This window comes from Hetaerina americana, unplaced genomic scaffold (assembly GCF_022747635.1).
Source record: "Hetaerina americana unplaced genomic scaffold, ioHetAmer1.1.p SCAF_1, whole genome shotgun sequence".
Lineage (NCBI taxonomy): Eukaryota > Metazoa > Arthropoda > Insecta > Odonata > Calopterygidae > Hetaerina > Hetaerina americana.
The window spans coordinates 122,831,496-122,857,554 of NW_027286069.1; positions in this window are offsets into that span (position 1 = coordinate 122,831,496).

Here is a 26,059-nt window from a genome sequence, read left to right on the forward strand (position 1 = left end):
TGGTTCTAAAGCCTGATCTGTGAAGGAAGAGATTGAGCATAACTTAGAACCTTTTGGGACGGAGTGCGAAGAGAGAAAATCGCACAAATTGAATAAAAAACAGTATGAGACATGGTAGGAGAAGAGGGAAAGTCTATGAAGGAAATTAAAAAATTGGCGATAAAATGAAAGAAGGACATAATGAGAGTTAGTGTGATGCTACGAGACCAAAATAGAAGGGAAAATATTGGAAGTAATAGGTGGAGGAAAATGGGGGTTTTGGGACGGTACGTAGAAAGTATAAAGAACTGAATAAGGGAATAATGTTGTGAACAGAATTTCGGTGAGCGTTATCAATGCAAGTCGTAGTTTACTGGTACTCCAAAACCACTATTGATCTGTAGACCACATTTAATTACGGGAATTCGGGTGGCGCGGAAGTTTATTCCGTGCCGTAAATAGTTCATGGAGATTTTAACTTATCTATTTATTCATAATTAAATTTAAGAGAACAGAACAGTTGACCTAATATTTATCTACGCCCTCAATCACTTGTTCTGGAGAACATTTTGCGAGATGCGAACTATCACCAAAAAATATCAATTTTACAAAATTTAGTCAGTCTAGAGAAAACTTCCGACCAAAAAGACCCAGCAATACAGTGGCATCACAGGGAATGAGAGAAATAATATAATAGGCATTTTGTCGGGATATCCGCTGGAGATTCCACCCATTCCCGTTCGTTCCCGTTTCTCCCATTGGTTCCACCGGTTCCACCCGTTCCACGAAACAATATTCCCATCAATCGTGGCCACTTCGTTCCCGTCCCTGCTATGTTGTATTATTTTCTTTCCTGTGGCCCGGAAATATCGGCAATCGTTTTCTTTTTGATTTGAGTGTTCTATTTTAAAATTACAAAAAAATGTTAGTTCTGGCCGAGGCCGTGTTTTCATATGACTTCTCTGTGGAATAATGACAGTGGAAAACGAAGGCGGACTAACATGCGCGAGAGTACAACAGTTGATTGATGACTCCAGCGAGCGACTATGCTTTATCCCAGCAAAAGGTGACAGTAATAGTAGGAACTCTTTTTCTACTCTTGTTCTTGATGGTTCCCTAAGAGATTTCCTCGTGTGTAATCAATGCTCTAAAGCGATCGCATGGAAGATTCACAGCGATTACGGTGAACATCAATGTAAAACTTATGATAATGCGCATCAAACTTCTGTTTCAGAATTTTATGTTAAGGTTTCCCCAGAATCCTCACCAGAGAAGGAAGAAGATGATGAAGGCAAAGGGAGCGATGATTCTTGTTTAACTGTGCAAGAGATAACTGCTCTCATTGAAAATTCAAGTAATCGGATTAGGCTTCTGCCAAAGAAAGGGAAAGGCTTAGTGTGGAAATTATTTTCTCTGGTAGAAGTGGATGGCATTCTTCAGGATTTTGTTTTTTGCAATCAGTGCAATATTGTAACGAGGTGGAAACCGAAGGATGGAACTAATAACCTGAGAATACATGTTTGTAAACGACATACAATACCTCCAGATATAAGAATTTCGGAACTCCAAGCCGAGCCATTAGGCACGGAGTCATGTGGCCTTGTAGTTCAAAATGTAGCGAGACAAAGTAGTAGTCCGAGGCAGGTATCAAAGCGCGAATTGCAAGTGCTGATTGATTCTTGCAGTCAAAGAGTTTCTTTAATTCCTGGGAGGGGAAAGAGCCAAGTTTGGATGAGATTTTTTTTGGTGAAAATTGATGGCGAAATGACGAATTTTGCTATGTGTAAAGACTGCAAGGCCGCAGTAATATGGAAGTCAAAAGATGGTACAACCGGTCTACGGAAGCACTCCTGCAAAATCGAGAGGGCCTCCAAGAAAATGAAACTAGCCGAGTTCACAACAGAATGCCCACAGACCTCTACCTCAAGTGACGGCTATCCCAGGGTTGAATATGAAGGTCACGGGGATGCCTCGTCACTGTCAAAGGAAGAGGTAATGGTGCTGCTTCAGAAGCACACTATTTGCTATCAATTATTTTGATTGATGCAAATTAGTCTGTGCATGGTTAATGTTGAATCATATCAATTGAGGGATGGACCTGTAATGGTCATCTTTGGTAGCACTTAAGAAGGGGGCAGCTACATGACCAGTCATTTAAAACACAATGCAACATGAGAGTTTACCAAAGCCTTGAAGACCAAATTGCACATTTTTCCATTGAGGAGAGTCAATCCAGATGGACAATCTGTCATCATAGAAAAATGGGGTGTTGCATTATGTTTTAAGAACTTTTGCAGTTTAGTTGTAAAATATCATCGGTTAAGTAAATAGTTCATGCATGCACTCAAGAAAAATCTCTTGAGAACACAAATTCATGATAATTGAAAAATAGTTGCTACTTATAATGAATTACATTTATGGCCAGGGTCTTACAAAATTTGCCGAAGTCCATGCACGTGTCATATTTCACACTTGCGAAATGTTTCCAGGCATAGTAACTTTGTGAAATAAACCACCCAATGATATTCTTTCAGTTTAATGCATGGATAAAAATTTCTTAGTTTTTAATAAAGATGCAGTTAACCAAACCCGGAGTTATGTCCTGGTTCACCTACAATTAGTGGATATTCCCAAGGGAAACACCGGATATGTGCGTTAAACAAGGAGTTAGGTCAGGTGTGATGGGGAAAACAATCTGAAGAACTACATGGCATTGGTGTAAATTAATCAAATTCACCAAAATCTTGAACTATACTGTGATTTGACCACATGCTTCCTTTGTTATCTGACGCAGATGTTGTCTCTTGATTTCATGCACCTCATCTCCTGCTTCTCTCCTCTGCCAATGCTGATATTGCTTTGTAGTGGTGGTGCTGTTATGGCATGAAACCCCAATGCAGTGGGGCCACCGACATTACGTTGTGGTATTTTAAGATTTTTTTATTACTATTAAAAGTCACCCTGTTGAATACTAATTCTAATTTGAAACTGCTTACCACATAACTTGGCTCATGAGGATAGAGCTCTGAATAAGGGAATGTTTTCCTATAGTACTCAGGGAAAGAGAACAATCTGGTGGGAAACTGATGCAAGGGGGTATTTTACGTTCTTGTTGGAGTGAAGATGAAGGGAAAAATTAAGTGTAATTATTGCGCAATGGAAGGAATAATAAATTTAACATTTTTTATGTTACTGATTAAGAAGCGCGCTATACAGCAAGGTAAAAAGGTTAAATCACTATCGGGAGATAAGAAGGGAAGATCTATGCTAACAGTTAGAGATAAGGCAGGTAAGATAATAGTTGACACAGGAAAGATCCAAGAGAGATGGAAGGAAGATGTAGAAGAACTTTGGAAAAAAGGTTAGACATAGAAAAGGAACATGACGTAGATGTAGATATTTTAGGTCCAGACATACTCAGCGATGAGATAGAAAGGGCATTAAGGGAGATTGAACTAAATAAGGCCGAGGGGATGGATAACATTCCTGCGGAACTCCTGAATTGTTTAGGAAAATGTGGGAGGAAGAGTCTAAGATGGGCTGATTCGTAGTATCTATGAGGAAGGAATCTGGGCGGAAGACTTTGTGAGATCAGTGTTAGTTCCCATTTCGAAAAAGGTAAAGGCTACATCATTTGGGGACTACAGGGCAATAAGTTTGATATCCCCTGCAGCTAAAGTTGTTCTCAGGATCCTAAACAAAAGGATAGAGAGTAGGGCAAATGATAACTTAGGGGATAATCAGTTTGGGTTTAGGAAGGGGAGAGGTACACGTGATGCCATTGCAGTGATGAGATTATTAATTGAGAAGAATATAAAATACAACCAGTAGGTATTTGCATGCTTCGCAGATTTCGAAAAAGCATTTGATAGAGTGAATTGGGGAAAACTAATGAGTATATTGAAGAAAATAGGAATAGATTGGAGGGACAGGAGGCTAATCCGCAACCTGTACATGCCTAAGACTGCTCAGGTGCGAGTTTGGAACCGGGAATCCGGATGGGCAGTGTTAGGAAGGGGTGTAAGGCAGGGTTGCCCATTATCACCGTTGCTGTTCAACCTGTATGTAAAGGAAATGATGAAAGAGGCATGGGAAGAACTGGAGGTAAGAATGAAAGTGGGCGGGTAATTTGTAAAATCAGTTAGGTTAGCTGATGACCAAGCTTTAGTTTGTCAGTCAACCAAGGGGTTGCAAGCATTGATGAGTGAATTGGAAATTCAGTGCGACAGGTATGGGATGAGAATCAATACTAATAAAACAAAGGTTATACGATTTTCTAGAAAGAAAAAGGCTAAGGTAAACATTAAAATAGGAGGGCAAAAAATAGAGTAGGTAGAACAGTTTACGTATCTCGGTAGTGTTTTGGACCAACACGTTCAAAGTAGTAGGGACGTAAGGTGAAGAATTGCACTAGGCAAAGATGCTTTCACAAGGAGGAGGGAGTTGATGACGGGGACGTTGAGTAAGGATATTAAGAAAAGACTCATAAAAACTTTGATATGGAGCGTAGCTATGTACGGCGCGGAAACGTGGTCATTGAAGCAGGAGGATAGACGTAGACTGGAGGCTTTTGAAATGTGGTTGTGGAGAAGGTGAAATGGACAGAGAAGAAAACAGACGAGGAAGTGCTTGGATGAAGGAGGTATTGACCGGCAGCGGGATGTTGAAGACTGTAATTGAGGGGAGAATGTTTGGAAAACGATGAAAGGGAATGAACAGGATATGGATGTTGGACGGGATGAAGGGAGGAAGAAAGTACTTGGAGGTGAAGAGGGACCTGATGTAGAGTAGGATGTTGTGTTTTGCTAGGGGTCATAAATTGTTGAATTAGTAATTTTGTCCATCCAAAAACCTACCTTAACCGGTAGATTACGTAATAATAATAATGAAAGAATTTACTAATTACATCATCCCTTTATGCCAGTTGCTCCTAGTTTTTTTCTGTTTATTATTTATACCAATATGTACTGGTGCATGAAAATCAGGTCTATTTCCATGTTAAAAAAACTAGGAACTTTGCAAAGGTTTCATGTAGAACTAGGTAATTGGCAGAATCGCTTTAACTGGGAGCTCCATAGTATAAAATGAAATTTTCTTTCATATCTCCCTGAAGTTTCCTTCACGTTACATAATTTAAATTACAATTATAGAAGGCTGAGTCAGTACCCTATTACGACTGATATGAAAAAATAGGTAAAAAAAGCAAAATGTCAACATCATTTTAAAGGAATACCATTGAATCTCCTCCAGGTTTTAATGTGGCAATCATAATGGGGTGATAGTTAAATGGTGCTATACTCAATTATTGACATGGCTAAAGAATTTTAGCAACAAAACTTTACAACGTTAAAACAACTTTATTTAACATTTTTGGAGAATTTACTTTAAAATTATGTTTATAATTATTGTCTGCAAAGGCACTTGACATTAGTCAAGTGGCTATTTAAGTGATGTTTGCACTTTAAAAAAAACTATTGAGGAACAGAAGGGAAAACTGCTGCAAGTTTTTATCTCAAGAAATATGATGTGAGCTAAGGGAACTGCTGCATTCAAGCATAAATTAAAAAGATAACTACAGCACAATATGTTCTACTCCATTGACGAATATCTCAACAATATTCCCGACCAGTAAGTTCATACCTTTAGTTTCTAGCAATGGTCATGGTCTGATTCATGCTGGTGATCAATGATTTTTCTGAATTTGATATTGCATGTGCATGTTACAGCCAATGTTCATGGGTTTGTGCCAAACATTCTGTAACTGTGAGCATCTATTCTTTTATGTATCTTAACTGAGCCTGTGTCTTTGCTACTCTTTGACGTGCCTTATATCATGTACATACACCACCCACCTGGTATTTTTGTATTGTGATCTCTGAGCAGATAAAAAGTAATAATAATAATGGGGCTGGGCCCACAGAGCTGTGTCATGCCCAGCTATGGAGGAGATAAAGTCTCTGCAGCCAACCTTGCACAGTCGAGGAGATGGTAGCAAAAAAGAAGAGAAGAGGAATACCAGCACAAAAATAGGGACTTGGATCATTAGGATAATGCTAAGGACAAGTAAGTTAGAAGATGGAGAGGTGAGATATAGACATGTGAGAGGGAAAGATACCTGGGATTACTGGGATGATGGTTTCATAATAATATATTGTAGAGAGTGATGGTGGGGTAGCCATAGTACTGAACAGGCAACTGGGGACAAGGTTCAAGAACATGGAACTGGTGAATGACAAGTTTACTACTTGCAGAAATCAGAACTGACCCATGGGTCAGTCTCGTGGGAACTCAAGTTTACGTTGACGGGCAGTCATGGAGAGGAAGTTGTAGATGGTGTATCTTATCAGTTGGATGGAATGAATTTTGATCAACTTGGAAGAAAACACTAAAGAGTGAGTCCCTGAGAGGAAACATTTGATATCTATGGGGGAATAGAATGAGATGGTAAGCAAAGGAGGGGTGAGGTGGGAGAGAGAAATGACAACAGAGAGAAAACTATATCATTTTGAAGGAGGAACAGATTAATTATTACTACCTGATGGTTTAAACACCTAAAAAACATTGGTACACATGGAAAATGCCAGCAGATGGAGAGATGTATCACTTGGATTGCATGGTTAGAGATAGATTTCGGAATAGCATGATCAGCTCACGCAGGGGGTTCGTATCAAAATTTAGTTATCATGAAGTATTAGGTGGTAGAGAATGAGAAAGGGAAGGACTATAAGGAATGGAACCCTGAGGACCCAACTAGAGTGAACGGGAAGGAGTATCAGGAGGAACTTGACTGTAGTTAAAATTCTGAGGGGAATAAACGGGTGGGCACAGTGGTAGAAAGATGCAGTATCTCAAATGAGTAAAGAAGTGGAAAATGAAACAATAGGAATGGTAAGTAGAATGAAGGTTAGGGTGCCATGAATTACAGAATATGTGGTTAGGAAGTTAGTTGAAAAAAGGAAATGGAAAAATGTGAATGCAGGGTTATGGATAAGAAAGTACAAAGAGCTTAACACCTAGGAGAAAGGATATATGATGGAAAGAGCAGTGCAAGGATAAGGAAAGCTTATGGAGGCAGGGCAAAATGGAAGCATTGTACAGAAAGATGAAGAAACTGTCAGGTTTTAAGAAAGGTAAATCCAGTTACACCGAAAACACAAAGGGTAAAATATTAACCAAAGCAGAGGAGTATCTGAGAGGATAGAAAAGAGAAAGAGAAAGGTATTCAGAGGAACTATTTGGTAAAGGCGACATGCAAGTGAGTTTGGATGTAGAAAGAGAAATTGAGGTAGATAAGGATAGGTTAGGACCAGGATTACTTAAACATTCGGCTAAAAAGCATTAAAGGAGATGAAATATAAGAAGGCTGTGGGAAAAGTTAACATGCCTGCAAACTCCTGAAGAAGTAAAGAAAATAAGGAAGAAAGAGTTTTGATGGTCTCATTCTTAGCTTTTGTGTAGGAGGAATTCGGCTGGAAAACTTAGTTAGATCAGAATTGATAGACACCCCAATGAAGAAAAAAATTAACAGTATGTGAGGATTATAGGTTTGATTTTGTGCACAGCAAAGGTATTATGAGGGTGCCCATCATGGCCTAGAGATGGTGGTAGTTGTTTGAAAAATATCACTGTATTGGAAAGTATGCAATCTATAAAGCATGTGCTTCAAGTTTGAAGATGCCACGTTGTTTAGAATTCGTTTGGTAGCCATCAATAGTAAAGGTTTTCTGTGAATTTGTGAAAATAGAGAAAATTGGTCATCGTTATGTGATACAATACTTTTATTTGAAAGGCCTCAGCCCAACCAATATAAAATCTGAGCTGGATTCTACTCTGGGTGAGTCTTCTCCTTTATTTACAACAGTAAAATATTGGGTGGCAGAGTTTAAACGAGGCCGTAGGAGCTGTCAAGATGAGCATTGTATTGGTCGACCAAATGAGATGATGACTCCAGAAAAGGCAAAGAACATCCACAAAGTGATACTAGATGATCGTCGAATGAAAGTGCGCGAGCTAGCAAGCATTTCAAAAAGTGCGGTACATTGCATATTGACTGAAAATTTGGACATGAGAAAGCTGTGTGCAAAATGGGTGCCCCACAGTCGAGCAAAACCAGTGTCGTGAGGATGTTTCAATTTAGCGTTTAGCGAAATTTCACAGCGACAAAGCTGAATTTCTGCACCATTTCATAAACATATATGAAACATGGGTCCATTACTTCACACTGGAGACAAAAGAACAATCAAAACAATGGATTCAAAAGGGAGAACCAACTCTAAAGAAGGAAAAGACTGTTTCATCTGCAGGCAAAGACATGTCATCGGTTTTTTGGGATGCGCATGGGATAATTTTCATTGACTATCTTGAAAAAGGAAAACCTATCAATTTGCAATGTTTGAGCAAAGAAATCAAGCAAAAGTGACCACATTTGGCTAAGGAGAAAGTTTTGTTTCATCAAGGCAATGCACCAGCTCACAAATTATTGCAATGGCCAAAATTCATGAATTGCTACCTCCTGCAGTCTATTTACCAGATTTAGCCCCCTTGGATTATTTTCTATTAGAAAACTTGAAAAAATGGCTCAGTGGTCGAAGATTTTCCAACCGAGAAGAAAATATGTTGGTAATTAATGGCTGTGTTAGGGAGCAAGACAGTTCTAATTATAAAAACGGTATCAAGCTTATTGAACATCGCTGGGAAAAGTGTGTAGAGCTGCATGGAGGTTATGTTGAACAATAAACACATTTTTTTCCAAAATTTTGTATTTTCTTTGTTGGGTCGGGTACTTCTAGGATCACCCTCGTACTTAGGATAATGAACAAATAATCCTAATGTTATCCTATCTCATGATTAAAAAATTAGTACCTATAACTTGATTATGTTTTAAAGTAGGTATTTAGAAGTACTTAGGAGGTACTTAATGATAAATACCAGTCAGAAAGAAAACATATTTATTAATATAACAGTTGTATTATATAATAAGGAGAAGTGACATTAGGTTCAGGTCCTTTGTTTGAGTTTTAACTTACATGCAAAGTAATTATCATGGAAGGTGATTTTTGCTTATATATTTGAATGAACTGTGTCCCTCTTAAATTCAGATTATAGAGTTTGTTATAAAATCATTTTGGTCGTTAATTCCCTCCTGTTGGTTGTTAAGTGTTAGTGTGTTAATATTTTCATATTTGAATGAGCTGAATAACTTTATCAAATTGCCAACATGAAGTGTTTGAAACATGTCCTCATAGTTTTAAATGAGATGCCAAACCATGTCCCACGGGTACCTAATTTATGTAAGCACATGGCAATTTCTAATAATTCTTTAAAATCCTCTCTCTGTGATGAAGGTGCAGAAGTTGATTGATGAATCAAGTGAAAGGGTTTGCCTCATCCCTGGGAGAGGGAAAAGTGATGTTTGGATGACATTTTCATTTGTGGAAGTGGATGGGAGGAAGATGGAGCTAGCTCTTTGCAACTTATGTAACTCTGTAGTTACTTGGAAATCTAAAGATGGCACCAATGGACTACGGAAGCACTCCTGCAAGCAAATCAGGCTGACTCAGCCACCAGAAAATCCACCTCAATGTACTCACAAAACCACCTCTCCCACTGTACCGCATGCGGATGTCGAGGAGAGAGTGGCCATGATGTGTGGAATGGACCTCGTTCCAATCGATGTGATTAGTAGCCCAGGATTTATTAATTTAATTCAGTATGTGTATAACCTGGGTGCTAATAGTGGTTTAGGTCTCAATGTAAAAGAATTTCTGCCAAATGAGAAATCTGTAGCCAGAAGAGTGGATGTAATTGCCATGATGGAGAAGGAAAACATAATAATGGAACTACAGTCTGTGAGTCTGATTAATCTAGTCTTTCATTAATTATGTTGATTCAGATCAAAGTCTGCGCATTGACTTATTGCATATGTGAACAAGATCTATGTGCATTCAACTTTGTTTACATAATTTGCATTTTACTTATAGTGCTCATCAATTGGTGTGGGGTTTGACATATGGAATCACAATTCAACTTTACAAGACTTTTTGACCATGTCCATACATTACATGCTTGAAACAGAGGATTCTTTAATTACGAAAAATAGGGTTCTTCACACCTGTGAATTTGAATGCAAGACAGAGGAATTTCTCAGAGAGACTTTAATATCTGTTCTTCAGGTAATAATTTGCAATTATATAATGAAATATTATTTTATCAAACTGATTCATATCTTTTAATTCACTAGCTACATTGGTGGGCAGAATAATTAGACAAAAATTATGGGCTAACTGTTAAAAGATTAATACCAATAAAACCAAAATATTCCCCTAATTTATGATGGGAGTTTATGAATCATTGTTCAACAATCGAAGCTAGGTGGAATGTGGGGCAGATGGCAACAAGTTTCAAAATATATTCTCGTATGAAGATAAGAACCAGTGGAATTGCAGATCCCTCTTCCCTTTTTACCAAACGTAGTACCTTTTGGATATGTACCTAAAATGCAATAGTACCTGCATCTAAATAATTTTAACTGGGCCCAATTAAATTTCCATTGGAAAATAGTCTTTAATTTGATAGAAAAGTTGATGCAAATATTGTTTTCATCCCAGAACTCAAGCCATACTTGTAAAACATGGCTAATAACCTTGAAACCAGTCTCAAAGACAATCAATTACTGACTGCCTACTGCATTCATTTTCTTGTTAGATTTAAGAATACAGAACATGCAAGGGTGATTCCAAAATCTATTTTTTATTGGCTGATATCTCTTCTTATTGAGATTTTGAAAAGACTTTAGATGGGATAAGAGACTTGTACCCAACCTGTACGTGTCACAGGCTGCTCAGGTGTGAATGGTTAATGTTAGGAAGGGGGGTATGACAAGGGTGTCCATGATCATCTGTGCTATTCTATGTTTATGTGGTATAGTAAATAGTAAAAGAGGCTTGGGAAAGACTATAGATAGGAATGAAAGTCGGTAGGGAATTAATAGAATCAGTTAGGTTTGCAGATGGCCAAGCGTTAGTCTGCCAGAGTGTCAAGGGTTTGCAAACATTGTTGAGCACATTGGAATATCAGTGCAACAGGTCTGGGATGAGAATGAATGTAAATAAAACAAAGATTATGCAGTTTGATAGAAAGACAAAAGCTAAGCTAAATTAATTTAATGGTTTAATGGTTCTACTTTGTGAAAGTTTACTAACACAAAATGAGTAAACTTTGTATTACACTACTACTGGTTTTGACATCATCAGATATGTAATGTTGCCTATGTGTCAAAACCAGTAGTGGTGTAATTAAGTTTTTATGAAAAACAACAAAGTTTACTTTTCCAGAGACTATGCTGAACATTAAATTATCTCAGAAGTGTTTTGGACCAAATTGGTCAAAGTAGCGAGGCTATAAGGAGAAGAATTGCATTAAGCTAAAAAGCTTTCACAAGTAGGGAATTGATGACAGGGACGTTGAGTAAGGAGGTTAAGAAATGGCTCATCAAAACTTTATTTTTATTTTATTTATTAATATACTCTGCAAGCCAGCGCTAGGTTGTGTGACGGGGTGAATACACACCAGGATAATTTTATCCGAAAATGACCCTTCCACGATCGAACAATATTATTGTGATTGCCTGTCATTCGTGGAAAAAATGACATCTTAAATCTATTTGTTATGCTCTTAATCTTTTGAATTTTATTGAAATGATATCTCCTACGATGGGGGCAATAATACATTTTCAGCATCACTGCTAAAGAGACGACCTTCCAATTTATGCAAGATATTTAAACTGTAATTTAACCTTCGCTCTGTGAGTGATTCCCAGCCTAGCTGCCCTAATATTTTGGATATGCTATTAGTTTATCATGACAACGTTTTACAAATCCAGCTCCTCTACGCTGCACGCGATCCAATTCGGAAATTAATCCAACTTCATAAGGATCCCATATACTTGCAGCATATTCGAAATGTGGCCTAACTATTGAATTATAACATTTCTCTTCGATCTTTCCATTACATTTACCAAGTACTCTTCTAATTAATCCTAATTATTTGTTAGCTTGTCCACATATTCCCCGTATGTGATTCACCCGGGAGAGGTCGTTAGTGAGGGTAACACCTAGTTTAATCGAGTTTACACATTCCATTTCGGTGTTCCCAATGCAGTAGGCGTTCGGGTGGGAATTGCTCTTTTTCCAAAAATGTATGACTGCACTTTTTTTAGTTTAATTCTAATTGCCAAGTGTTGCACCAGCGTTGTGTAGCATTAAGGCCATCTGATAAGAAATGCTGTGTCCTCAGGAACACGGATATCACGGTAAACCATAGCATCATCTGCAAATAAATGTATCTCACCAGTGACTACGGAGTCAATGTCTTTAACAGTAGGAATAAAAGAGGTCCGATAAAACTTCCCTGGGGAACACCTGAAGTAACTTCTACTGAATTTGAGCTGACTCCATCTATCACTACTCTTTGCATCCGACCATTCAAAAAGTCTTCAATCCAACCCCAGATATTTTTTTCATGGAGTGTGATTTTGTACAGTGCAGAAACATGGTCTTTGAAGCAAGATGACAGGTAAAGATTAGAGGCTTTTGAAACGTGGGTGTGGAGGAGGGTGGAAAAGATGAATGAAAAGAAAGAAAAGCAAATGAGGAAGTGCTGGGTACGGTGTGGGAGGATGGAGGATTGTTGGGGGAAATTCAAAGGGAGGCAGGAAAGATGGAATTGAAGCATTTTGATTGGTGATGGGATGTTGAAGACTGCAATAGAGGGGTGGGCATTGGACAAAAATGGAAGGGGGAGGATTAGGGTTGGCATGTTAGATGGAATGAAGAGAGTCTGTGTAATTGAAGAGGGACTAACTTAAGAGGGAAATTGGGTAGTGCCCAATTTCAGCTTGTGCTTTTTGTTAGGATAAGCAAGTATGTAAATGTAATATAGTATAATTGTATAGGCTGTGGCCTTCAAAAACCTGCCTAAATCATTAGAATAACTATAAAAATATCCAATTGACGTTGCTCCTTCTTGATCCAAATAAAACTAATTAGAAGAGATAGTTGACCCCTTCCTTGTATATTTTTAAAAATTTCTTCAAATAAAGTATTCACCTGTAGAAAATGGTGGTTACGGCTTTTGAAGTTACCTATATTTGTGAATACAAATCACTTTAGCTTGTACATCTTTTATGAGGGGACTTATACAATAAGAAAGTGGTTTTGTGGCTTCACAAGATACCTATTATAATCTGTTATAATGTGTAAGAGTTAACCCATCCATGGTTGACCCATAATGAGACTAAAAATAGTAAGAGGTTAATTTAGAGATTAATGTATGCCCTCCCATTACACATTTTTATGTCACTTATTAAGGCTTCTAATTTCCATTTATGAATAGCTAGTTCTCTTTGAAGACTATTAAAAGTGTATAATGTCTTCCTGTAAGACTTCATGCAGTCCATATCAAATCATTCAATTAAAAAATAATTCTTTGCGTAGCCATTTTAGGTAACAATTATTTTGAGCACATGAGTTCCTAAATGCTTGAGCATATCATAATACTTTTTGAAAAAAAAATTCTTTGCTTACCTACTTCTCCAATCGTGGCCGTTTCTTAGGCATGACATATGGTATTTCGTTCACAAATGTACATAGTTGTTCATGGAAGCCTAAGTATCTCAAATGTTATAAGAGAAAGAGACCTTATTGAAAAATATTCTTGTAACTCTGGAGGTGAAGCTTCTAACATTTTTTAGAAGTTTTTCTCAAAATCAAATCCTTCATACTAAAATGAGGGCTGAAATTTGGTTGAAGGATAAGAGAATTGTGATTTTGGTGCCCAATTGTTTTAATGAAGTTTAGTCAAGTCTTCAAGTTTTTACTCACCTACTTACAGAGTCTGCAAGTGAAAAAGCATGCCTCAGAAACTATTTCTTTAAATGAAGAACACAATGTATATTTTCACTGTTCTTTATTTTCGCACTACTAGTTCCAACGCTTAGGCATCATCATCGGGTACTTGATGTTAACGCCTAAGAGTTAAAACTAGTAGTACCAAAATAAAGAAGAATGGAAAAATCCATTGCCTGATGCTGATGCCTAAGCGTTGAAACTAGTGGTACCAAAATGACGGAGAGTGGAAAAATGCATTGTGTTTTTCATTTAATCTAACTTAACTTCCACAAAGTTGAGCCTAAAACAAGTGAAACCTAACTTCTTTCCAGCAAGGAATCCAACATGGCTCTTGTAGGGAATACAATACTTTGGTTGAAATGTTAAAAGAAAAATGCAAATTACCCAAAACCAATGCCCAAATGGTCAAATCCATCAAATCACTGCATGCCCATTGATCAAGAAAAGATATGTGAAGATCTGAGGGTTTCCATTGAGTCAGTAGAAATTTCGTGAATGAAAAAGTATTTTGCCCTAAAAATGAAGAAGGGAACAGCTAAAAAACTGGATGAAGAATAAATTGAATTCAACGAACTTGATTAAAACACTGGGATGCAATTAGGAAAGATGGTGTGCATGTCAGTAATATTGAAGGGAAGGAATCAAGATGAATTTGATTTTTATGTAACCTAAAGAACTCCCTGTTTAAAAACAAGACTTCTGATTTCAAGATTTGTCTTTCCAAGTTTTACACTCTTCATCCAAAGTAGTGCATATTTGCTGGCCCCCAGTGTTTGTGTATATCGTCAATATGTTAAATTGATGTTGGAAGGGACAAGCTTTCAATGATATGATGGGTGAATGGAAATCAAAATTAAGTCTTTAAATGTTACAATATATGTAAACCTAGGTCAGCAGGTAAAAAAATATCAAGTGGATTTCACAAAGTGTTTACTTTTTCATCTGTTATGGAAGAATATTGGAAGTGATCCTGGAAAGAGTTCATATCTTTTTCTTAAGATATGATAAATGGAGAAGGAATCCTCAAGCAATCTGATCAGTAAATTTAACTGGTAATACATTAAATTGTATTCCAAAAGTAAAGTGACACCAGCTTTGCAATTAAAAATTTGCTCAATTTTAAGCCATATATGCACTACCTTTTCCTGGCCAACCTGGTTGAGTCTAAAAATTTAACACTTTGGGTGTGAGTTGAGTACATGTAAGGCTTCTACATGTACTCAACTCACTGTAATACTACATTTTAGATTTTTTCATGTTTGTCCATTGGAGAAATTTAAGGCTGGAAACTGTCAGAATAGCACGGAGAGCCATGTTGGAGTCCTTGCTGAAAAGAAGATAGTTTCTAAGTCATGATTTTTTATTTCACACATTCTGTAAGTAAGTGAGTAAAATCTTTGAGACTTGGCTGAATTACATTAAAACAGTCAGGCACCAAAATTACAACAATTTTAACCGTTACCAATATTTCAGCCTTAATTTCAATATGAAGGGATTGATTTTGAGGAAAACTCCTTTGACATATTAGAGGGTTCACCTCAAGAGTTACAAGATTATTTTGTCATATCAAAGAAATGACCGCCACTGAAGGAGTAAGTGCAGAAAATTTATTTACCCCTTATATACCTGGTTGCCTGCAAAGACATGATTTTGGTGAATACTAATGGAATTTCTGTCAACAAAGGTATCCACATTTTGCTGATAGATAAGAAATATTTCTTTCGGCCAAATAAAAAATTAAAGTGAAGCCTTATTCACTAGAGGGAATAAAAAAGGATATTTGAGATAAAAATATATTTGAAAATAAGATATATTTTTTAGAAAACCACTTTGCCGCAAAAAGCAAAATGAAATGGTGTGATGGTAATATTGTTGCATATCTAGTAATCGTTCTACATGTATTCTTCATCAGGAATATGGAGTTCTAAGGAAAAATGTGTATGTCATTGGCAATGAAAATATCATAGCACAAGCTTTTGTTAAAGAAAAGAGAGTTCACTGTGCTGGTACTGGTATAAATTCAACTCTAAGATCTGTATTTGATGATCTCAATGGTGAAGAATATCCACAGCTGGTGAATTTATTACAGTCATGTCGGAAACTAGTATCATCAATCACAAATACAAGGTAAGAGTTTTAATCACCATAAATACAAGTTTTTCTAAATTTAAGGAAAATCTATATGACTGATTACATATTTGGAAATAGAAACTGATTGCTAAAATGATAGAAATGCTAACATTTTAATAGATTATTTGTGAACTTCAAACATGCACTGAATCAAAGGAATAAAATGTTTTTATATAATTATTCTTTCCTGCTCTTCATACCTAATCCTATTTAGTTGAATGCATATGAATTTAAATAATGTTTGTTTTGTTAGGTGTAGCCTACCAATCAGAGTTAAGTTGTTGACTGACCCAACGAATGCTTGCTTCATAAACATACCCCAAACCTTAAAACAGGGTCAGCCCTCTGAGAATGATGCTGATTTTCAATGCATAGATCATGTATCCTGCTCGTTTTCTATTTTGCCAGTTACAAAAAAGGAATTACTGAGCAGACCTGCTTAAAATATCTAAAATTAAGCCTCAATCTAAAAAGGGAGACGGGGAGCATGTTGGAATTATTGACCAATATTGCTGCTGTCTAATTTCCCAAAATTTATTGAACAATTATTGCAAGAGAGAAACAAAATTCAATTTCATGAATCCAAATTCAGTTCTCTCAAAATAGTTCAATAGAGACAAAACAAGTATGCACAAGAGTATAAGAACAAATTAAGGCAGATATACATAGGAATATCACAATTAAAAGTGCTGGTAAAAGCTAATTGAGAAATTTTGAATGAAATACCCTTCTTTTGGGAATTGTTTTCATTTTATTTTGAATGCTTTTTTGCTTTGCATCATTTTGATATTTTGTGGGATTGTGTTATAAATGGCAAAGGCACCATGATGGGGTCCTCTTTGGTGGGATACATGGTTATTATCAGGTATGTGTAGGTCGCTTATCTATCTAGTATCATGGTGGTGATATGCTAAATAAGGGGAAGATGGAGATGTATCTTCCCTGGCAAATGATGATCAGGAGCTGATGTACAAAGGAGAGTGAGAACACCCAAAGATTGGAAGTTCTTTTCCTGGTGTTGACCTGAAGTGCAACTTTTCCTGCTTGTTTTTGTTGACTGAAGGCCTTGCATACATGTCATGAAAATGTCCTCATTAGCAGTTCATGATTTATGGTATCAAGAGTGTTACTTAAGTCATTGAAGACTCCCATGGTGCAAAGATTATTGTCCACTGAGAGAAAATTTCATTGATGAAATCAAATGCTCTCGATATTTGGTTTCCTTAGTCTATTCTTAAAAGAAATTTAGAAGGTTAAAAGATTCAAAGAAGTTCACTAGATGGTTATAGAATATCCTTACAAATATCTTGTTGAAGACAGATAGGTATGAAGTGGGATGGTAATTGGCTGAATTTTCAGCCAATGACAGGGGAGCAATTTCAATTTCAGGGGAGCCTCTACTTAAGACAGACTGTCTGTGCAAACTTGAGGTTATGTGCAAGAGGAGATGCTGTTTACCACATTGATGCCTCAACTACATGCAAGGGTCCATATTTGGACCACATTCCGATGCACAATTTCATCCTATCATCATCTACTTATCCTACCTTCTTTAAATTTTCCTAGCAACCCTCTCTCTTCCTCTATCATGCCTCCCACTGTTTATTTTTTAAGAGCATGTATTAAACTTGAAAAATTCATATTTAAATTGAAAATTGTTCAGACATATCATGATTTACTTTGAGCTCTACCCATAAGCATTTCTAATTGAGTATTTATTCATTTGAATCTATAGTGAAACATTAACTCTTTGGAGTTATAAGTTAGTTAATTGTGCTTGTGCCTACATAATAATTGATTCAATAAATTTCTCTCAAAATATAGCGCAATTCTCAGCATGTTTATGTATTCTTCAAGTTTCATAAATGTTGACTGTAGCGCTGTCTTTTTTCCAAAAATAATATTTACCTGAAATAACTAATTTTGTATTTTGTGTAATTTTTCCCCCCCCTCTCTCTGTATATTTCTTTAAACTCCAAAACACAAGGCTTCCCTTTTCTGAGCATAGCAGAAAATTTAACCTGGTAATTGTGCAAAATATATTGTGGTAATTAACCTGAATATAATTTCTGAATGTAAATTTAAGTTTCAATAATCCATTTGTTTTTAGGACCCAAAAAAAGTTAGTGGAAGATGAGGTATCACTACAACCTGAGCACCCAAGGTGTTGGAATTCTACTTTCAACATGCTTCACTCAATTTCGCTTGCACTGCCCAAGTTAGAAAAGGTTTTCGGTGACTTGCATGAGGTGAGTCACTTGGATAGAACACTCTTGAAAGAAGTGGTGAAACTTCTAAAACCATTTGATGAAGCAACTAAGTTACTCACGTGGAGCAACACCCCTACTCTACCTCTCGTGGTTCCAGCCAAAGTGAAACTTCAGAGGTGCTTAGAAGCCAAGGAAGAAGATTTGGAAATTATCAAGGAGGTAACTGCTAATAAATTCTTCCCGAAATACTCATGTTTATAAATGTAATACTTGTAGTATATTAGTGTACATGCTAGTGCGTCAATCAATACATGTGGATGTAATCACTATAGAATGAGAGTAAAGCAAAGTAAATGCAAGCATAAATTTTGTAAAAAATTATTTATTTTTAATCCTTGTAGTTATTTTCATTTGAATGATATCAACCCTCCCTAAGGGGTTGGTTAATAATGCAGATTTTGGTACAATATTTAACTGCATGAATTTCACTCGGTTTCATTTTTTAAAAATAATGTAGCATCTTAATATTTCAGTGGCAACTAACAGGTTCCTTTGGTGACTTGGATCCAAATTGCCATTCATTTTCAATTTCAGCTAAAGAAGAGACTGCTTCGGGCCTTGAATGATAATTTCCACGTTGAAATGGTCCATTGTGTCGCCACTGTGCTGCATCCAAAAATGAAGGGTTTCGTGAGACAGTACTTGGGGGAAACTACGTTTGAAGATACAAAAGAGCAGATCACTTGCATTCTGAATAAAATAAATGGGCCAAAAATGAAAAAAGAGCCTGAGCAACAACTGGAGAAGAGGCTTCAGCTAGAAGAGGACCAGAGTGAGTTCTTGTCTGAAGTGATGAATGACTATGTGGCTGGGGACAGTGATGATGATGAGCAGGGCGAACTCAGTTTCTACTTAAACAGCAAGTATTCGAATCGATTTGGTGATCCTCTGCATTACTGGAAACAAAATGCTTCGCTGTGCCCAAACCTTTTCAAAGTTGCCACATCCGTGTTAGCTATTCCTGCCTCAGGTACATCATGTCAGATGTATACAACAGAAACAGGAAGGAAAATTAACGCAAGAAGAAGCTGTTTCAGTGGTGATTCAATCAATAACATCCTTTTTATCCACAGTGCAATGAAATCCTGAAATACCTTTTGTGTGCATACATAGGGAGAGACTGCAGAGCATTAAGTATAATTCAGTGTTCATCTAATGAAGTTGCTTATTCTTATTTATTTACCAGATATCTAGATAAACCACTCAAGTTCTAGTAAGGATTTTTATTTTGGACATTTTTAAACAGCAGTTTGATTTGTCCCAGAGCATTTGCTCAAAAAGAGTTTTCAGGAAATGCAATGCCAAAAATTTTTAAATGTATATAAATCACTATTCTTTAACCTTTGACTGTGTGTTCATATGGTTGCTTATTCCAAAAAAGTTATTCTGAGACCCCAAAGAGAAGGTGTCCAGAGGTTTCAGGATATCTCATCTGCATTGCATATCATGTACTAATAAAGTGAAGCATAAAATGCTTCATTCAATAATCTTAAAACCATAATATAGTTAATGAACTTTCATAATTTTGAAGACAAACTCCTCTTCAATCTTTATATCAATTGAATGATTTAGGTGCCATCATTCGATCCAACTTGTTAATACTTAAAAGTTACAAAGCACAAAAATACCCAACGAGCGGCAACATAAATGTTTGCCATACATGTACAGCCTGTACTTTGAAGCTTAAGTGACTGCTTAGTTTTTCATGCATGATGTTGATGCCAGAAACTGGTAAAATATCAATGTATCCATTTACAGTTTAATGCAATATTTAAGACATCAGAGAATAGTAAATGTCAATTTTTCTACACACGCGCATTTTTCACTTATTACTATTAAAAAAATCATTGCATTTAAATAAGTCAGCATGGTGGAATTAATCTAGTAATTAAAAGAAGAAAAAAAGATATAAAAAGAAAAATTATCAAAAAATTTTCATATATTCCTCCTGTGTTATTAGAATAATGTTCATGTGGGGATATAGATATTTGTGTGTGTCTATGGATATATCCATGCTAACATTATCAACATGTCATGGGAGCAGAGAGTGTAGATTAAGAGCTCCACTTCCTTATCACATCTGGCTTCCTGATTGTATTTCCTGTAAACCATAGATCCCAATCCTTTTTCTATTTACCGTTCTTGATATTTTGCTCTCGGCTTACATGATCCCTTTTAAGAGGTTCACACTTATCTTCTTCTGTGTCCATCCTATTTTCATCATTCAAGAGTACCAATTTTTTGTATCCCTTCGTTTTCATCCCAAGGTGAGGTCATTTAGGGTTAATGAAATGCTAGGTTGCTCCAGTGTGTTCAAGATGTTATCAGTGGCGTGAGAAGAGCTGGAGAGGTAGTTTTTCCTTCGGTAATGCTACTTGGCATAAAGACCAGAATGTATTTCTAAACTCTCACAAGAACCATGTTCATTAGACAACTGTTTGGGAGGGAAGAGGGGGATCGAAATGGTTCAGTGCACTTGCTTTCCACCTACATGGCCTTGGTTCGAATCCTGTAGATGGCAGATCTCTTTCACTGGTATCCCTCCTCGAGGTGCTTTGTGGAGAGCACTTTGAGTGAGTACGGCATCGATTGAACGGGACGTTAAGTCATGAAGCCTTTTGCGCTTTGGTTAAGGGGAGGCTAATGCTGATGCCGGGTTTTTCTGCATCCTTCCTCCTTTTCCATTCTTCCCTAATGGTGCTAATGACCTCAACTGTTGGTCGCCTTCCCTAAATCTACTATTACTTTGAAAACTGTCGCAACAAATAAAATAACATGAAGAAGACAAGACTACATTTATCTGTTTGAGATGAACTTATAGCTGGGTAAAGAAAAAGAAACCACGGAAGAAAAAGGCATCCAAAGGTAAGAAGAATACCAGGGGTTATGTAAAATTTGTGGTCTCCCACTAAAATGGAAAGACCTGACAACTCTGTTTAAAAAGGATTAGATTTACAGTTACAAATTTCATTTACATAATATACTGCCAATAGTGTTTACATAATCCAATTTCATAATACTCCTCTGAAGGTGAAAAAGTTGAACTCTACACTTACCCGGCTTCACTTTTTGGAATATTGATATCCATATTAAATGAGTTTGTAATTTTCCACAGGCCAATGCCAATGTAAAATCACAAATTCATTTAATATGGGCATGAAAAAGTTAAAACCTTGTCATAGAATAAGGTAATGTTGTAACTCTGTGGTATTGTTAAAATTCATTAAAGTTTCATTCTTAGGACATGCCTCAGCTAATCTTGGCAATTGAGTATGACTTTAAATTGGGAGACTAATACCTAGTTTTTTCTAACTTTCTCGATATATATAGTGTAAGTATTGTTGTCATAAAAAATTTTTACTTAGAGGTTTTAATGAAAATACAGTGAAATGTGTCCAAGGGGATCACAGAAGATTTCTGAAAAAGTAATCTTTAAGGTAGGCAGTACTTTAGTGGGATTGAAACAGTGTAGTGATAGATTGAATAATCCATGTAAACTGTTGGCTTGTAAATATGAATATGGGGCTCATTCTTCACAATAAATACCCTGGAAATGTGAGGAATCTGAAAATAAGTCCCTTTTTAAGAGCAAACTTAGTGAAAATCTCATGAAATGCGCATTTTACTCCGTTGATGAATATCTTAAACTCTAATTTGCAACTATCATTTTTTAAGTGCCCTGTGATTGTACAAAAAATACTTGAGCAAAATAAATGAATTGATTTATGAAATTTCAGGATATCATCCATTGAATTTTCATTATTTTTTCATTGCATGCATTCACTTTTAACATATTCACATATGAAATCAAAATTAGATGTTGGTATGAATCCTGATAAGAATGTAATGAACTCTAATAAATGTGTAGAATACAAGTTGACAAAGTGCATGTGATAAACGTGTAGAATTTCTGATACATTATCTGAAACACATTCCAGGAATAGCCATTTAAAATGTAAAACTATGGGATATCCTTCAATAATTAGTGACACCCCCCATTTCCAATCGGCAACCTTATGATTGCCTATATTCTCACTTTCAGCATGCCTCTCTTTAGAAACAATTATCCTCAAACTTTGTAATCAAGCATTACAAACACAGAACATTAATATTTAGAATGCTTCCACAGCCTAGGTCAATCATTAACACATAATTGTTCTATGTATCAGCAATCTTTTTGACCATTTCCTAATGTATTCAATCAACAATCAGGATTATTTTTGCAATAGCTTTTGGTAACCATTCAATCTATAATTGCCTAATGACTTCATGTTTTATTTCTTCACTTCTTTTTCTCTTCCCTAAAAATGGAGGATATTTTTAATTTCAAAATGTTAAAAAATTTTGCTTTCATACACTTTTAATGACTAACAATTTTCCTTCACTGAGGTATCATATTTTGCTTGACCACCTATACGGTCAGCTGTATTTCACGGGAATGGGTCTAATTTGGCCTGATTATTCTCATGCTGACTGGTGGCCATCTAATGGAGGTTAAAATGGGATGGTGTTATGGAGTGTTATTCATCGATGCTCGTTAAAAGTGGTGGTCATGGAATATGGTCATTAGAACTGGCAGCCCTTAACATGTTTTGAGGTCCCCTGAACATTTTGTGACTATTTTCTGAGAATGATGTGGTTAATAAGTTTTTATGGGCATGATAACACAAAAATTATTTAGTTGAGCTGCATGAACTTTGATACTTACTATCATATTAAGACAATATGAGCTTATTTTGGCCAAATTCCCTCAAATTGAACCTTTCTGCAGCATGTGACAATGGCACTACTGTCCACCACCCAAAAAAAAAAACATTTAAATAGGGAGGGAGGGATGAGAACTGATTACTGAAATTGATATACTCAATTCCTGCGACGCCATTTTTTCCTTTACTTCAGTAAACACTCATACGTTCAATGCTTATCTGGCCACAATTAAAACAGCATTGTTGGTGCTGGCTCATTTCCCTTTTTATTGCAAATATTGAATCCATTGCTACCAGAAAGAAGAGAGTTTCACAATAAAAACTACATGTTTAAGAATCAATTGTAAGAGATGATTTTAAAACTATCCCAATATCAATGGATATCAAAAAGCAAATATATATTTGGAAAAAAGCTGGAAATTAGGGAAATTTTGGAGAATTCAACATTTTAGTTTTTATTGCCAAAGTGAAGAAAAAAGGAAAATATTTTTAACAACTAATTGAAAAATGAAACAAAATATTTGGGATTAATGGCTGTGTTATTTAAAAAATTGTTAAGGAGGAGGGGCAGTAAGGTATTTCAAAGAACTCACTTTCAAGCTTGGATTCACACAAGTCTAAAGCAGTATCCCTCTCTTTTAACACTTCTAAGTTGAAATGGAAGTCTGACAGGAGCACTTTCATTTTCTCTTCTAGATTAGTTGTGATGTTATCTCTCTGGTCAGTGCCCATACTAGGCAGCAGAAGCCTTTCCATTTGTTTAAGGCTAGGAATACAAGTTGAAATCTCTTATTTTTTTGTGCTATTTTCAAATTTATCATTATAATACTTCCCTATATTCATAATACCTTGCGAAAACATTTAAGATGTACATCAGAAATAACTTAACACAGAAAAAGAGGCCGTATTTTGGATGATAGTTGTACGATGAAACAAACATGTACGAGGTCTGTTCAAAAAGTATCATGACTTTTGTGTTTTTTTTAATTATTTATTTATTCATGAATATCTATTTTGACCCCTTCAAAGTAATCCGCATTTGATATTATACACTTGTGACAACGTTTTTTTCAATCCTGGAAGCACTTCAAAAAATTATTTTTGCGATCTTGTTCAGCTCCTCCTTTGATGTAGTCTTTATCTTGTCAATCGTAGCGTAGCGTCGTCCTTTCATGTGGCTCTTCAGTTTCGGGGACAAAAGAAGGTCACTGGGGGCCAGATCTGGGGAATACGGTGGCTGCGGCATCATTAGTGTGTTGTTTTTAGCCAAAAATTCCCGCACAAGTAAGATGTGTGAGCAGGGGCGTTGTCATGGTGCAAAAGCCAATTTTTGTTCTTCCACCGGGCGTGTGTGTTGGATTGCTTCGCGCAAATTGCACATAACTTGCAGGAAATATTTCTTATTTACCGCCATTCTACTCCGTGGCAAGTATACATGATGCACCACGCCTCTGCATTTGAAAAAAAAACTGCAAGCAAAACTTTAACATTCGACCAAACTTGACGCGCTTATTTCGGTCTTGGCTCGTGCTGCAGCTTCCATTTGGATGATTGAGCGTTAGTTTCCACGCCATAACCATAAGCCCATGATTCTTCACCGATTATGATCCTCTGGAGCGAATCTGGGGCGTCGCGGACCTAGTCCAACTCCTCATTAGCACTAATTAATAACTAATGCGTTGCTATTTTTGGTCGAAATTGAGCAATTTTGGTGCGAATTTCGCTGCGACTCGTGCCATGCCCAAATCATTGGTAAAAATCGAATGGCACGAGCCAATCGATATGTTTAGATCCTCAGCAACTTCTCTGGTGGTGATTTGACGATTGACCAATACTCTTTTCTTCACTTCATCGACGTTTTCGTCTGTTGTTGACGTGCTCGGGCGTCCAGCACGATCTTCATCGCTCACATCTTCTCGGCCTTCTGAGAACATTTTGTACCACCGATAAACATTGCTTCAGTCAAAGGTAGCTTCTCAATGAGCCACAGTCAACATTCGGAATGCGTCGGCGCCCTTAATTTCGTTTTTCACTCAAAATTTGATACAGATTCTTTGATCTATTTTTTAGAACAGGCAAAAATCGAAGACAAGCCAAAACACGTCCAAGAAAAACAGTTGTCAACAATTCTGAGCATTCAAAATGGTCAAACTTTTCGGCAAAAGTGATAGACATACGTACCAACATAAAGCCACAAAAAATCGTAAATCAAATATACCTAATCCACGGAAATGCAATATTCGCGATAGTTTTTCAACAGGCCTCGTAGTTTCAGTGGATACTTTGCGGTTAATTATTTATTGTTCCTGCGGATAGATAGGTGGAATTTCTCTGGACATAATTTAGATGTCATATTTACTATGACAAGTGAAACGAGACAACTGGCCAATCATTTAAATATTAATGTTATAATAGCTGCATATGATACCAATGGTCACTATGTTCACTGCTGTCATTAATGGCACGGGTTGAATACTGAGAAAATGATCAATTTCTGAAAGACATCCATTGCTATTAAATACTGGAAGCACAATTGGGACGCAGTTTTAAATAACCCCCCTCTCTCCCATGGACTACATTCTTGATGTGGTGAGAGGAGTTGTACTGTTGCTCTGAAACCCCTAGTCTAACTGGTGGGAGCAATGTTAATTGCTCCTGATAACCAAATAGATTGAAGGTAGGAGCCAGACAAAAGGTAGTCCACACATTGTCTGTTCCTGATGGAGGAGGCTGCAATGGCATCTGACCCCAGTGTGGTGGCCATTTGGATGATGGAGTCACTTTAAAGACACTGCATGAAAGAGACAATGAGAAGCCACCTTAAATATTATTCCAATAAATAGCAATTGACAAAATTATTAGAATGAGTCGAGGCAACTATTGGACTCGACTCAATGGGCCATGTGTCATGTCATCTCATGAAATCCTTGGAAAGTGAAATTGACAGCGGCAGCACAGAAGAGGGCTGAACCAGTTAGAATAGGGATTTGGAATGTCGAGAACAGGAAAAATTAAAATATATAAAATGAGAGATAGAGAGGGGGAATAGGTTAAGATATTTTCTGGC